Source organism: Arvicola amphibius, chromosome 9 (assembly GCF_903992535.2).
Source record: "Arvicola amphibius chromosome 9, mArvAmp1.2, whole genome shotgun sequence".
Lineage (NCBI taxonomy): Eukaryota > Metazoa > Chordata > Mammalia > Rodentia > Cricetidae > Arvicola > Arvicola amphibius.
In genome coordinates, this window is record NC_052055.2 from 41041717 (window position 1) to 41055045 (window position 13329).

Genomic DNA, 13329 nt, shown 5'->3' on the forward strand with positions numbered 1-13329 from the left:
CCTTTTGCCCTCTGCTGTGAGCCAATTGATGTGTTTACCATTCAGCCGAGCATGTAGGACAGGGACTGAGCAGGCCAGGCAGGTCAGCTCCAAAGTTCTTTCCTTCCCAGATGCTGTCCAGGGGAGCTGCAACTTCATGTGGAAAGAGGTCTGTATGAACTGTGTGTAGCAGTTATGCCAGGCTGGGCACTGTGAGCATGGTGGGCAGCTGCCCACTGGAGGCCTGTTCTGGAGTAATCAGACAGCTGACAAACCATGAAGGCAAAGTTTTGAGGGATTTGTGAACATTTCCTCAGACTGGGTGTTTTAGTTTGGTTTTTGTTTTCTGTTTTGTTTTGTTTTTTGTTTTTTATTTTCCTGTAATGAAACACCATGACCAGAAAGCAAGTTGGGTTAGGAAAGGGTTTATTTGGCTTACACTTCAACATTGCTGTTCATCCAGGAAGTCAGGACAGAAACTCAAAAGGCAGGATCCCACAGGCTTACTGGCTTGCTTCCCATGGCTTGCTCACCCTGCTTTCTTATAGAACCCAGGACCAGCAGCCCAGGGATGGCACCACCCACCATGGCCCTCCCCCACTGATCATTAAATGAGAAAATGTCTTATTGCTGGATCTCATCGAGGCATTTTCTCAACTGAGACTCTTTCCTCTGAAGACTCTAGCTTGTGTTAAGTTGACACACAAAACCAGCCAGTAAGTACAACTGACCTCTTGTCAACTTGACACACAGACACATCCCTGTCAAGCTGCATTCCTTTCTTATTCATCCCCAAGATCTCACATTCAAATCATAGATAATTTTAAAAAGTCCCACAGATTTTACAATTTAGTTTTTAAAATTTAAGTCTCTTTAAAATATTCAGTCTTTTTAAAGTTCAAGTCTTTCACCTGTGGGCTCCCTTAAAAATCAAAATTAAATACCTTTTTCAAGAGGGAAGAACCAGGTCCCAGAGTCTGAACCAAGCAAAACCAAACTCCAACCGTATAAGTAACTCAGTGCCCAATTATCTGGGCTCCACTCACAGTCTCCTGGACTCCTAGAAAGTGCTTGGGTCATCCTCCAGCTCTGCCCTCTGCAGCACAGACAGCTTGTCTTCTAGGCTCCTGCTGGTTCCACTTCACTGTTGCTGCTCTTCTTGTTGTTGTTGTCCCATGGTGCTGACATCTCCACAACATACATGGCCCTCTGCTGCAAGTAGGCTGTGCTTTCACTGCCAGCCTCTCATTGGCTCTCCTCATGGTGCCATTATTCATAAATGAGAAAATGGTTTCCAGACCTCATGCAGGCATTTCCTCAGCTGAGGCTCCTTCCTCTCCTCTGATGACTCTAGCTTGTGTCAAGTTGACTCACAAGACCTCCCAGTATGCTGGGGTAAGACCACCCTAGAGGTTCAGGATTACTTTGTGAGCACGACACAAGGATCTTACAGGCACTGCAGAACACACCACTTGGCTGTGACAGCAAGTGCCATTGATTAATTTTGTAGTTAGTGAGGGGCAGTGGGAGGAAGGTGACTTCAGCCTGTGGGGACTTGTGGACAGGTTTGAGGTTGCTGAATTGATCAGGAAGGCCAGACTCAGAACCAGGCACTTCTTACATGAGACCTGAGAAAGCTGTGAAAATGTCAACAACTGTCAGAGAGCCCTGAAGGCAATAAGGTTGGGTCAGGTTCTTGTCACATGATGGTCCCTGTCATTTATTCAGCCTTTGTTTCTTGGTTGGTCAATGTCTCTCCTAACTGTGTTACACATGGAGCTATGTAGGCAGAGTCTTCTTCATGGAAGAAGCCTCTGGTTAGGATGGGCAGCCCTGAGGAAAATGGAAAGATGACTGTGATCCTTCAAACAAATGTTACTTCTGTGCTTGGCAGTGTCAGCGACACTGTATGTGCCAATTCATGACTTCCTAGGGTCAGCGAAGGTGCAGACTGTATCTTTTCTGGGGATGCAGACCTCTGAAGATCAAAGACTCAGAAGTCCCAGTGGAATCCAGGCAGGTGCTCTCTGCTGCATCCTCCAGTGTGGCAGAAGGGAGGCAGGAACTGAATTAGAGGAGATGAAACGATTTCACACCTTGCAGCCCTCAGCAAGGACTAGATGCTGGGTCATCTCCTCTCGACTGACCCTGCTATCCCCTTCTCTGCCCACATCTGTGTCACCAGGACCTGTATGGGATTCAATAGCTGTTGATGACCAGAAGATCCAAGTCTGCTCCCTGTTCCCAATCATGACCTGTCCCTGCCCAACCCAGTTATACAGCTTGGCACCTTAGTTTGGAGCACAGACAAGGGTCTTTCTCCAGCTCCAACTTGGCCTAAATCGGAGTCAGGATACCAGCCTTGGTTGTGGTCAAGAGTGAAGACTCAGAGACAACTGTGCTCTGGTCACTGGTAAGCTAAGGGTGGTGGCTTCCTCCTGGTTATCTCCAGGACCCTCCCAGGGTAACTTCTGAGACCTCATGGCCAGGCCTGGATGCTAGTTGTCACACCTGCCTCTCCTCATGTCTCTACCTCTCTTCTGTGTGTCAAGTATGATAATGTGAAAGAGAAGCCATGGTGCTGACTGGGTCTGATCTTCCTACTTCAGGCTGAGTGAAGCCCTGAGAGGTAAGTGCACCGAGCAGGTGAAGGGTGTCACACACTGTATGTTGTACAAGTTCCTGGTCTGTCACCAGCTCATGGTTGTGGTCAAGAGTGCAGACTCAGAGACAACCGGATGCTCTGGTAACGTCTGCCTGCTAGCACTGTGTGCTTCCCTTTATCCTCTGTCCATGGCCCCTCAGTCACGTGAGCACATGTGTCCTGTAGATCAGTGTGACTTCCTGGGGGATTGAGGACTCGGTATTCATGTCAGCTGCACAGGTGTACCATGTCTACAACAGCAAACTTGAACTTGAAGTCCCTTGTCATCTGGGTTCAGGTGTGCTTCAAGTTCAAATTCTTTTCATACCTGTCAACAGATACTTTATCTCTGTCCTTTGGACTTCACTGGAAGAGGGCAAATAGAACCTGGGCATGTCTGTCCTGGACTGTCCTGTGTGCCCTTCCCTTTGCTGGCTTCAACTGCCTGGGTTCACAGGAGTGAAGACCAACAGTGACTCCTAGAACCATTGCTCACTCTTTGTTTTTGACCCTAGGCATGGTGGGAAGTGCAAAGCCAGTCAGCTTTGGAAGAGTGATGTGACTCACTGGGGTCACTGTCACTCTGAGTACTGCATTGGGAAAGTTCATTTGGGCAAAGGAAGGCCTGGGGTTGGTTGTCATTGGTGAAGCCTTCATATCCTGATGGTTACTTTAGTCCTCATGGTTTGAGGCCACAGTGGGAGCTTGGGCAATTATGATAGGATGTTACCTATGGAATCTCAAACCACAGAACCAATGTTGTCAATGGCATACAGTTTATATGTAAAGATTTGTAGAATTTATACATATTTTGATTTAATGACAAGGTAAACATGAGAAAACAAAAACCAATTAGAAAGGAATAAGGAATCAAAGTACAGTAGAAAAACATCAGTTAGGTCAAGAGGGAAATGGCTTGGAAGAACAAAGAGTCAGTTCTAAGAATGGAGGGCCTTGATTCCAAGGATCCACAGCAATTGAGGCAGCTGTGCTTTGGTGGTCTTTGCTTTAAAAGTACTCATGTTAGCCGAGGAGAACATTTGGAGACATTGGGCACAGTGAACAGATGATGCGTTAGTGAGAGACCCCTAAACACAGCGTTCCTGGGTTCTGATGCTGCTACTTCCTGTTGTGCTGAAGAGATAGATCAGGGATGGGCTGGACAAAACAAGGCTGACACATGTGTAGGAATGTGTGCTGGATCACACAATGCTGACGGACATGTAGGGATGTGTGCTAGGTCACACAAGGCTCACATTAGGACCACATGAAACAGATATGTAGTAGAACCATGAGCTTCAGAGATTCTGTAGAACCTGCTGCACATTTAACACTAAAGAAAATGTTTGTGGGTTGCATTATAAAAGATACAGGAGAACAATAGTTTGGCCAGACTAAGACCATAGAGGTTGTGGAAATTGAATGGAGCCTAGAGAAGTCAGGACAGGACCAGAAGGCAGGAACTGACGCAGGGAGCATGGAGGAGTGAGTGCTGCTTCCTGGCTCACCACTGTCATTTTTATATCACTTAGGACCACCTGCCCAGGGCTGGCATCACCCGGTGAGCTGGGCCCTCCCACATCACTGGTCAGTCAAGAACATGCACTGTAGACTTGCTCAGATGCAGTCTGGTGGGAACATTTTCTGATTTGAAGCTGTCTCTTCCCATAGGACTCTAGCTTGTGTCAAGCTGACAGAACCACCACAGAGACAGTGAATAGAGGGGGATTTATGACAGTTAACAGTGATGTTAAAAAAGAGGAACTTTGGGTGGTGCAGAGGAGGGAGCCTCTGAGAGAAAGTGGGCAGGAAATATTGAGAAAAAAAAACCCAATGTCTAAAAAAGGTTTAAAGAATAGAAAACAAAAGTGAAAACCAACAAAAACAAAACAAATAACCCAATGTGTTCTAAAGAGAAAGAAATAAACAACAACAACAACAAACAAACAGAAAACCAGAACTACTGCTGAGTCAAGGATGTAGCTCAGTTGTAAAGCATTTGTTTATTGCATGTTTGAGGCTAGGGGCGTCAAAGATAGCATCTCTGTTTATTAGGATTTCACCTCCACTGAGCCAGGCACAGGATGTGTTTACTCACCACAAGCAAGGTGCCAGGATGGGGCCAGGCAGGAGCAGGGGAGAGAGATTTTTGAACTTTGTAAGTTCTTTCTTTGTGCCAGTGCTATGTTGGCTGTTCTTTGTAGTCTACTGAGAGATGGTTCAGCCCACAGGTCTCTGACCTCCTATCATAGGAATTCCAGGAAGGACTGGGGACCACAAAAGCTAGAAATGCTGCAGCATCTGGAGGGTGACAGGTGTGAGGGGGTAAGGTAGAAATGCTGGAGCATCTGGAGGGTTACTGTCAGGATTGGGCTGCAGGGACTAGGCCCTCCAGGTTCTCTTTATGGAAATGTCAGATGGTAGAGCACTTCTGGAAATCAGTATAGTGTATCCAAAACAAAGAGGAAAGAAAACAAAAAGTCCAAGGACAGAAATTAAGTTTAATGAAAGAAATACCATGTGCTTCATGTTTTTTTTTTTTTTCTTCTGAGACGACATGCAGGCAAAATGTCAGGAGGCAGCTTAGGAGATGGCTCTGGGGTTAAAGAGCTTGCTGTGGAGGCAAAAAGATCTGAGTTCAGATCCCAGTACCTTTGCAGACCTGGGCTTGGTGGTATATGACAGTATCCACTTCTGTGGTGGCAGAAACTGGTCCATCCTGGGAAATCACTGGCCAGCTACTCTGAATGGATGATCTCCAGGTTCTCATAATAATAACAGTAATATTAGTAGTAATAGTTAAAATAGTAGTAGTAGTGGTAGTAGTAGTAGTAGTAGTAGTAGTAGTAGTAGTAGTAGTAGTAGTAATGTGCGGGCTGGAGAGATGGCTCAGCATTTAAGAATACCAGCTGTTCTTCCAGACGACTAGGTTGAATTTCTAGCACCTAGATGGCAGCTCACAGTTGTCTAGCTCTACGATCTGACACCCCTACACGGACAGATAAACAGGCAGAACCCTACTGCACATAACATAAAAATACCATTTAAAAAAACAAGGTGGAGGAGGACATTGAAAGACGCTTGAGATTGCCCTCTAGTGGCCAAACATAGATTCACAGGCAGTTGCACTAACCAGGAGTGTGCACCCTCCCACATATATATAGCATGGAGAAATACACACAGACACATATGCCACACATCCACAACTGTGGACATGTGCACACACAGATGTGTACACACAGACACATACATGCACATAGAAACATAAACACGAGATATAAATACATGCACACATACTCACACACAGACACGTGCACTTACTAGATGCATACAAACACAGAGACAGACAGTAACATAGACATGCACACACACAGACACACATGTGTATACACAGAGACACATGAATTCACATACACGCAGACCCATGCACACACAGAGCTACATGCACACAGATACATGCATACACCACAGACAGACACATACACATAGACTCATGCATACCCAGATATATATGTATATATACATATATATGTATACACACACACACACACATTCATAGACTAGGTGCACACACATAGAAACATACTCACACAGAGATTCATGGGAATATCAGGTGGTAGAACACTTCTGGAAATCTGTATAGTGGATCCAAAACACAGAGAAAAGAAAATAAAAAGTCCAAGGACAGAAATTATCTAAGTTTAATAAAAGAGAAATACCACGTGCTTCATGTTTTTTTTTCTTCTTCTGAGACTATATTCAGGCAAAATGTCAGGAGGCAGCTTGGGAGATGGCTCTGGTGTTAAAGAGCTTGCTGTGGAGGCAGAAAGATCTGCGTTCAGATCCTAGTATCTATGCAGGCTTGGTGATGCATGACCGTATCCATAGCTGTGGTGGCAGGAACTGATCCATCCTGGGAAATCACTGGCCCATAATAGTAATATTAATAGTCATAGTATTAATAATGTGGGGGTTGGAAAGATGGCTCAGCATTTAAGAACACCAGCTGTTCTTCCAGAGGACTAGGTTGAATTTCTAGCACCCAGATGGCAGCTCACAACTGTCTCACTTTAAGATCTGACACCCTCACATGGACAGACAAACAGGCAAAACCCAATGCACATAAAATAAAAATATCAGGGAGGAGGACTTTGGAAGACACTGGAGATTGACCTTTAGTATCCACAGGCAGATGTACAGGCAGTAGCATCAACACAAGTGTGTGCGTACCCTTTCATATATGTACACACATAGACATACACACAGACACACATGCCACACACCCACACCTGTGGACACATGCACACACAGATGTGTGCACACGGACACATACACACATAGAAACATAAACACGAGATATAAATGCATGCACATGCATACACACACATACTCACACAAGATACATGTACACTTATTAGAATGCATGCAAACACAGAAACAGACAGAAACATAGACATGCACACACAAGTCACACATGTACACACATAGAACCACATGCATTCACACAGGCAGACCCATGCACACACAGAGCTACAAGCACACAGATACATGCTCACACTCACAGACATATGCTCTCACACACACATTCATAGACACAGGTGCACACACATAGAAACATACACAGAGGTACCTGCACACAGACACATGCACATATACATGCATACACAACATTCACATACACCACCACACACGAACCTACACCCCCCACATGCCTACACACCACACACATGCCTATTCAGAAATGCACCTACACCATAAACACATATACCTACATAATGAACATATGAATCCACACTCATACACTCTGAGGCATGGAGCACTGGAGCATGCTGGCTGAGCATGAATAAGTCCTTGGGATCAATTCCCAACACCATGAGAAATAAAATGGTAAGGCTGATAAATATAGTGATGTCTATCCAACATAAAAAGAAAGATGCTCAGACAAATATGTCAATTTGCGTGCAGGCCAAGGAGCATGACCAGGGCAGTAGAATGACCTCAGCTTGGGCAGTTCTGTATTGCACCTTCCTGTACATACGCTTGAGATCCATGAGCCCGTGGGGAGGCAATGTCTGAGACCTGGAACATGTTGATAGCAATGTCTCTGCATAGCTAGTGCTGAGGTCACTCATACCAGCAATGGAATTTAGGAAAGTGACCTCAGATTTCCTGAGTCTGACTTTGAGGGGGTGGTGTTACTGAACTCATAAAAGGGGGATGAGGACAGGAGTCAAATAATTCCAAACTAACTCCAAAAGATTCCAGTTACTATTCCTTATTGTAAGGGGAAAACTTACAGAACGGGAAACAAGAAGTTTAACCTCAAGGTGTGTAACAAGGGAAAGAGGGGAAGGAGGAGAATGAGTGCTGGGTACCCAAAAAGTGACATCGTAGCCAGGTCCAGCCTCTTAAAGGTCACTGGGTGAAGCAGGATCCCTATCACCTCCCCCTTTTTTCTAAATAAGAGAGTTCCAAAACCCAGTACAAAACTTTATACACTAGGAACAGATATCAAGTATAAAATTAGGGTTACAACCAGCATAAACAATATTAAGCAAGGAACATATGCTAAATGTTTTAATAATCATTCTATCCTAAGGAGTCTAAGTCTTGCATAGCAAAAGACTTGGCTAAATCATAAGAGGAAGATAACTACAACTATCTAATTTATCCCTTCGAAGGCCTGAGAAGGGAGATAATATTACTTGAGTAGGCAGGATGTACAGTCTAGCAGCTTCCAAAATGTGCAGTATATGACAGAGAAAACTGGCTACCTGAGCAATCATCCAAAGTCTCATTTGTAATGTTGAAGTAACCAAGTTTGGCTAAGATCTAGAGTAACTGACAGACCATTTTTAGAGGCATGAAAAATTTCAAAATGTCTTACCCTATCTTGGCATGGTTTTGAAGTCTTTTTCCTTGTATCCTGTTTGTCCAGTCCGGACACCTTGCACTTTGTCAGTGGTCGAGGCATGGGTAGTGTTTTTTCTCCAAAGGCCAGTTGTGCCAAGAAGAAAACAAACTCTAAGTGGAGTGTCTTCGGTGCTCAGTATTCTCTCAGGAATAGATTGGCGCTGTCATGAGCAAACGTGTCTCACATCAACAGAACCCTAAGTTATTTAAATGTTCTATAGACCTTTGAAGTGGTTGAAGATTACATATATATATATATATATATATATATATATATGCAGAATACAATCTCTATGTATCTAATGAATCTAATTCGTCTGATTATAAGTATAACGATCATGAATGACTATTGACCTATAATACTTAATACCTGTATAACTTAAAGACTAAGACTTCATCAGAATATTAAATAATCTATAAGTATTGAGGACCTCAAAATGTAAACAATGTATAAGTATCTTGATCAGAGGTAGAAATATATAATGCAATATGATAAATATATCCTAAAAATTGTATTAATATACAAAATGTCTTAAACAGAAGTAGTAACATGCATGTATACAAACTGATAAAACAACTTTGCATAGGTGTACAAATATTATAAGCAGAAATAACAAATATAATTTGAACTTGTATCAGTATACAAGAATCTATACCAGTGTAAATTGTTAATAAATAAGAGCTCACAAGTAATCACTCTATTACTCACTATTATTATTAGTGTGAGTAAGTTCACAGTAAACTGCGTATTATCCCATTCAATTTCCCCCTTTATTTTTAAGGAGATATGTGGGCCTACATAATTTCCACCCAACCCTCTACCATATACAAGTAATAATCAACCCTTAAATAGTATCCCCAACCCTGAGAATAAACTTTGTTGGGAGAAGGAATGTCATCTTCTAGAATTGCTTCCAGCTGTCATGGGGGCAATGTTCTTTCTATGAGATCCTGTAAAAGTAAAGCTATGGTTTGAAAGACCCCCGAAGAGGACCTTTCCTCAGGAGGAGACCCCGGGACCCAAGGATCAAGCCGAGACCACGGATGCAAACTGCAAGAGGTTTATTAGGTAGTCACAGGTACCTGCGGGCGGCAAAGTCACTCGGGAGACTTGCGCTCCGCTAGGCAAGGTGACCCCCCTTTTTATAGGGTAGGGGAAGCAAAAGCGCGCGTACAGAAGCAGATGCCTGGTTACAGGGTTGTCATTGGTGGATTCAAATAGGGTGGTGGGTTCACCTTGGAGACATGCAGGGGACTCAGATAATAGCTGACTTGGCCCTATCTAAGGTGTGGAACGGGTCCCAGGGACTTTCTATTCCCCGTTTAGGGCCAGATGGCTGACCACAGATATCTTTTTGGTGCCTAAGGGCCCTAACCTTTCATCTGCCCTGTTTGTGCAAGCCCTGCAAAATGGTGTTACTGCTGCTAGCTTATTGTCTTTGGGTAGAGGTTTCAGGGGTCTTTCAGGTTAAGTTTCAAGATCACTGTCTAGCATAATTGAAAATGATTTCTGAGTAGCTGATAGCTTTTTTCTAAAGTTCTTATTTGGAGTTCTGGCCAGAACATTGTCAGAAGGTGCACTATTTCAGCAGCTGGTACCCAAAACTGTTCTTACAGTAGTGCTATCAGCATCATGATGCCATCTCAACCAGGGGGAGTCGTTGCTGTGGGGCCCCATCTTCTTCCTGGAAACTTCAAAGATTACTGCAGGAAAAAGACCTGTGGAAAAATCCACTCTTCATTGTGGAAAACATAAGCATTATTTATATAGACATATATTCAATGAAAAATATGGCATGGACAAAATAGGATGGAGAAAGTAAAATTTTTCCTAAATTCTTTCTATTTTTGTCCCATACCAGATGGCTTCTGACATGAGACAGAAACTCTGAATTTTTCTTTAAACAACATACTTGGATTTAGAGAAGGCTAGCCATTGTCCAACTCCAAAGCCCCTCCCCCCCATGTATATATATTACCTATCCTCAGAAGTCATTCCTTTTTGCTTGGTGATCCTTTCTGGACAGTTACCTTTTCCTCTTTCAGCATCTAAACATCCAGGATCTGTTGTCTTTTTGAAGATGAGTATTTTCCTGCAAAGACAAAAAGAGAACTCTGCCACAACCCTATATGAGGTTTCCTTACCAGCTGTATGGTTGTCACCTCTGTGGATGAGCTGTCATTTCTCTTTCTCAAGAGGCTTCTTGTCTTCAAACCGGATCTTTACTAATTTTGATGGTATTTATAGTTTTTCTTCTCCTGTGGAAACAAGAGCGAAACCCCTTCCCCAATGTATCACGTTTCCTGGTTTCCATACTAAGGTCAACACATCCTTGAAATGTACTAGCTAATTCAGAAGTTTTTTCTATTATCCAATGTCTCTCGGCTGCCATTGTTCCTTTCTCATTAGCCTTAAGAAAATTCAAGGTTAATAAAGCATTATTTTTGGTGGGCTACCCCAACCTAAGACAGGAAATAACACCCGATTCTGTGTTACCCCCTCGGTACCACTGTACCATATGCAAGTCAAGCAAGGGCCTGGAGATTGAAAAAACACACAAAGAGACCTGGGTCATTCGAAAGATCAGCCGATTGCCGTTTATTTAGCCTTGGAGAAAATCTTATATACCCCACTCCTGCCCAAGGAATTCCACCCAGGCAGGTGGGAAATTACCATACCAACAATAGAGTCAATAATGTCCTACAGCAAATCACCAGGCGGGGCAGAGGGAGCACAGGAACAAACAGAATGCTTAGTCATCTGACCAAAAACTGTCCTCAAGATGAGCCCCAGGAACAAGGGCAGACCCGGGCCCTACACATTATGGAATCTATTTCTGGGGGTATGTTCCATCCCTTTCTGTTTGTTTAGCATATCCTTTATAGTTTGATTTGATCTTCCTATAACTGCCTGACCTGTAGGATTATTTGGTATACTTGTAATATACTTTGTATCATAATAAGCAAAAAACTGTTTCATTTTCTTAGAAACATATTCTAGACCATTGTCTGTCTTTATTTGTGTAGGAACACCCATGATGGCCATAACTTCTAATAAATGCATGATTACTGAATCAACCTTTTCTGAGCTCAAGGCAGTTGCCCATTGGAAACCTGAATAATGTCAATAGTGTGGTGCACATATTTTAATTTTCCAAATTCTGTATGTCAGTAGTGTGGTGAACATATTTTAATTTTCCAAATTCTGTAAAGTGGAACACATCCATCTGTCAGATCTCATTCCTTTGGGTACCATTTGGGTTACTCCCTGCAGGTAACGGTATTTGATTATTGAAAGAGCAAGTAGGACATCTCTTTATAATCTCCTTAGCTTGTTGCCATATAATAGGAAACTCTTTAAACCATTGCTATTGACATGGTGTTTTTCATGCAATTTTGAGGCCTACAACACACTTTAGATCAATAATCGATCAATTTCTACATTACCTTGTGCTAGAGAATCTGACAGACCCGGAAGTCTTTGGTTTTTCTCTTTATCCTGGTCACCAACTCTTGGAATTACTTTGATTGCTCGCTTTAATAACCACTCTTTTTAAAAAACTGTTTTTAGCTCTCTCTTCCTGTCCCTTCTCAGCTTGCACCCAGAACCCCCTACACCACCTCATCCTCCCGTCTTTGGGGCCACAAAATCCCACAGCTCAGCCTGTTTGGGCGCCGGGGTCCTGGAATTGAGTGCACCCAGGCCAGTGGGAGGTCCCCTCCTTCATTAGCCTGCCCCCAGCAAGGCAGGCCCTTTGTCAGCGAGCCACTTGGCCTGATGTTTTTTATGAAATTCAGAGGCCTGCAGCACACTACCAATCAACAATTGATCAATTTCTGCATTACCTTGTGCTAGAGGACCTGCCAGACCCGTATGGGATCGGATGTGTGTTATATACATAGGGCAAAGCCTGTTCCTGATCATGTCTTGTACCTGGATAAACAATGAGGTTAGTTCTGTATCATCAGGTATAAATTCAGCAGTTTCAATATGTAAGATTACTCTTTCTACATATTGTGAATCAGTAACTATATTAAGCGGTTCTTTAAAATCCCTTACCACCATAAGAATGGCATATAATTCTGCCTTCTGGACAGAATCATAAGGACTTTGTTCCACCTTACTCAAATCTTCTGATTTGTAACCTGCTTTCCCTGATTTATTAGCATCAGTATAAAATGTACGTGCTCCAGTTATTGGAGCATCACGGATGATTCGAGGAAGAATCCAAGAAGTTCTCTTTATAAAGTTAAGCCTCTTGCTTTTCGGATAGTTGTTATTGATTTCTCCCAAAAAATTAGCACAAGCTCTTTGCCATGGTTCGTTATCTTCCCACAACTTTTTTAGTTCATCAGCAGTGAAAGGCACTATAATTTCTGCTGGTTGACGAAGTCTCAATTTGCCTTTTATAATTAATGCAACAGACAAAGGTCTGATCTCCAAAATATATAAGGAACTCAAGAGACTAGACTTTAAAATGCTAATGAACCCAATTAAAAAATGGGGCACTGAACTGAACAGAAAATTCTCAATAGAAGAAGTTCGAATGGCCAAAAGACACTTAAGGGCATGCTCAACCTTCTTAGCAATCAGGGAAATGCAAATCAAAACAACGTTGAGATACCATCTTACACCTGTCAGAATGGCTAAAATCAAAAACACCAATGATAGCCTTTGCTGGAGAGGATGTGGAATAAGGGGTACACTCATCCATTGCTGGTGGGAATGCAAACTTGTGCAACCGCTTTGGAAAGCAGTGTGGAGGTTTCTCAGGAAATTTGGGATCAACCTA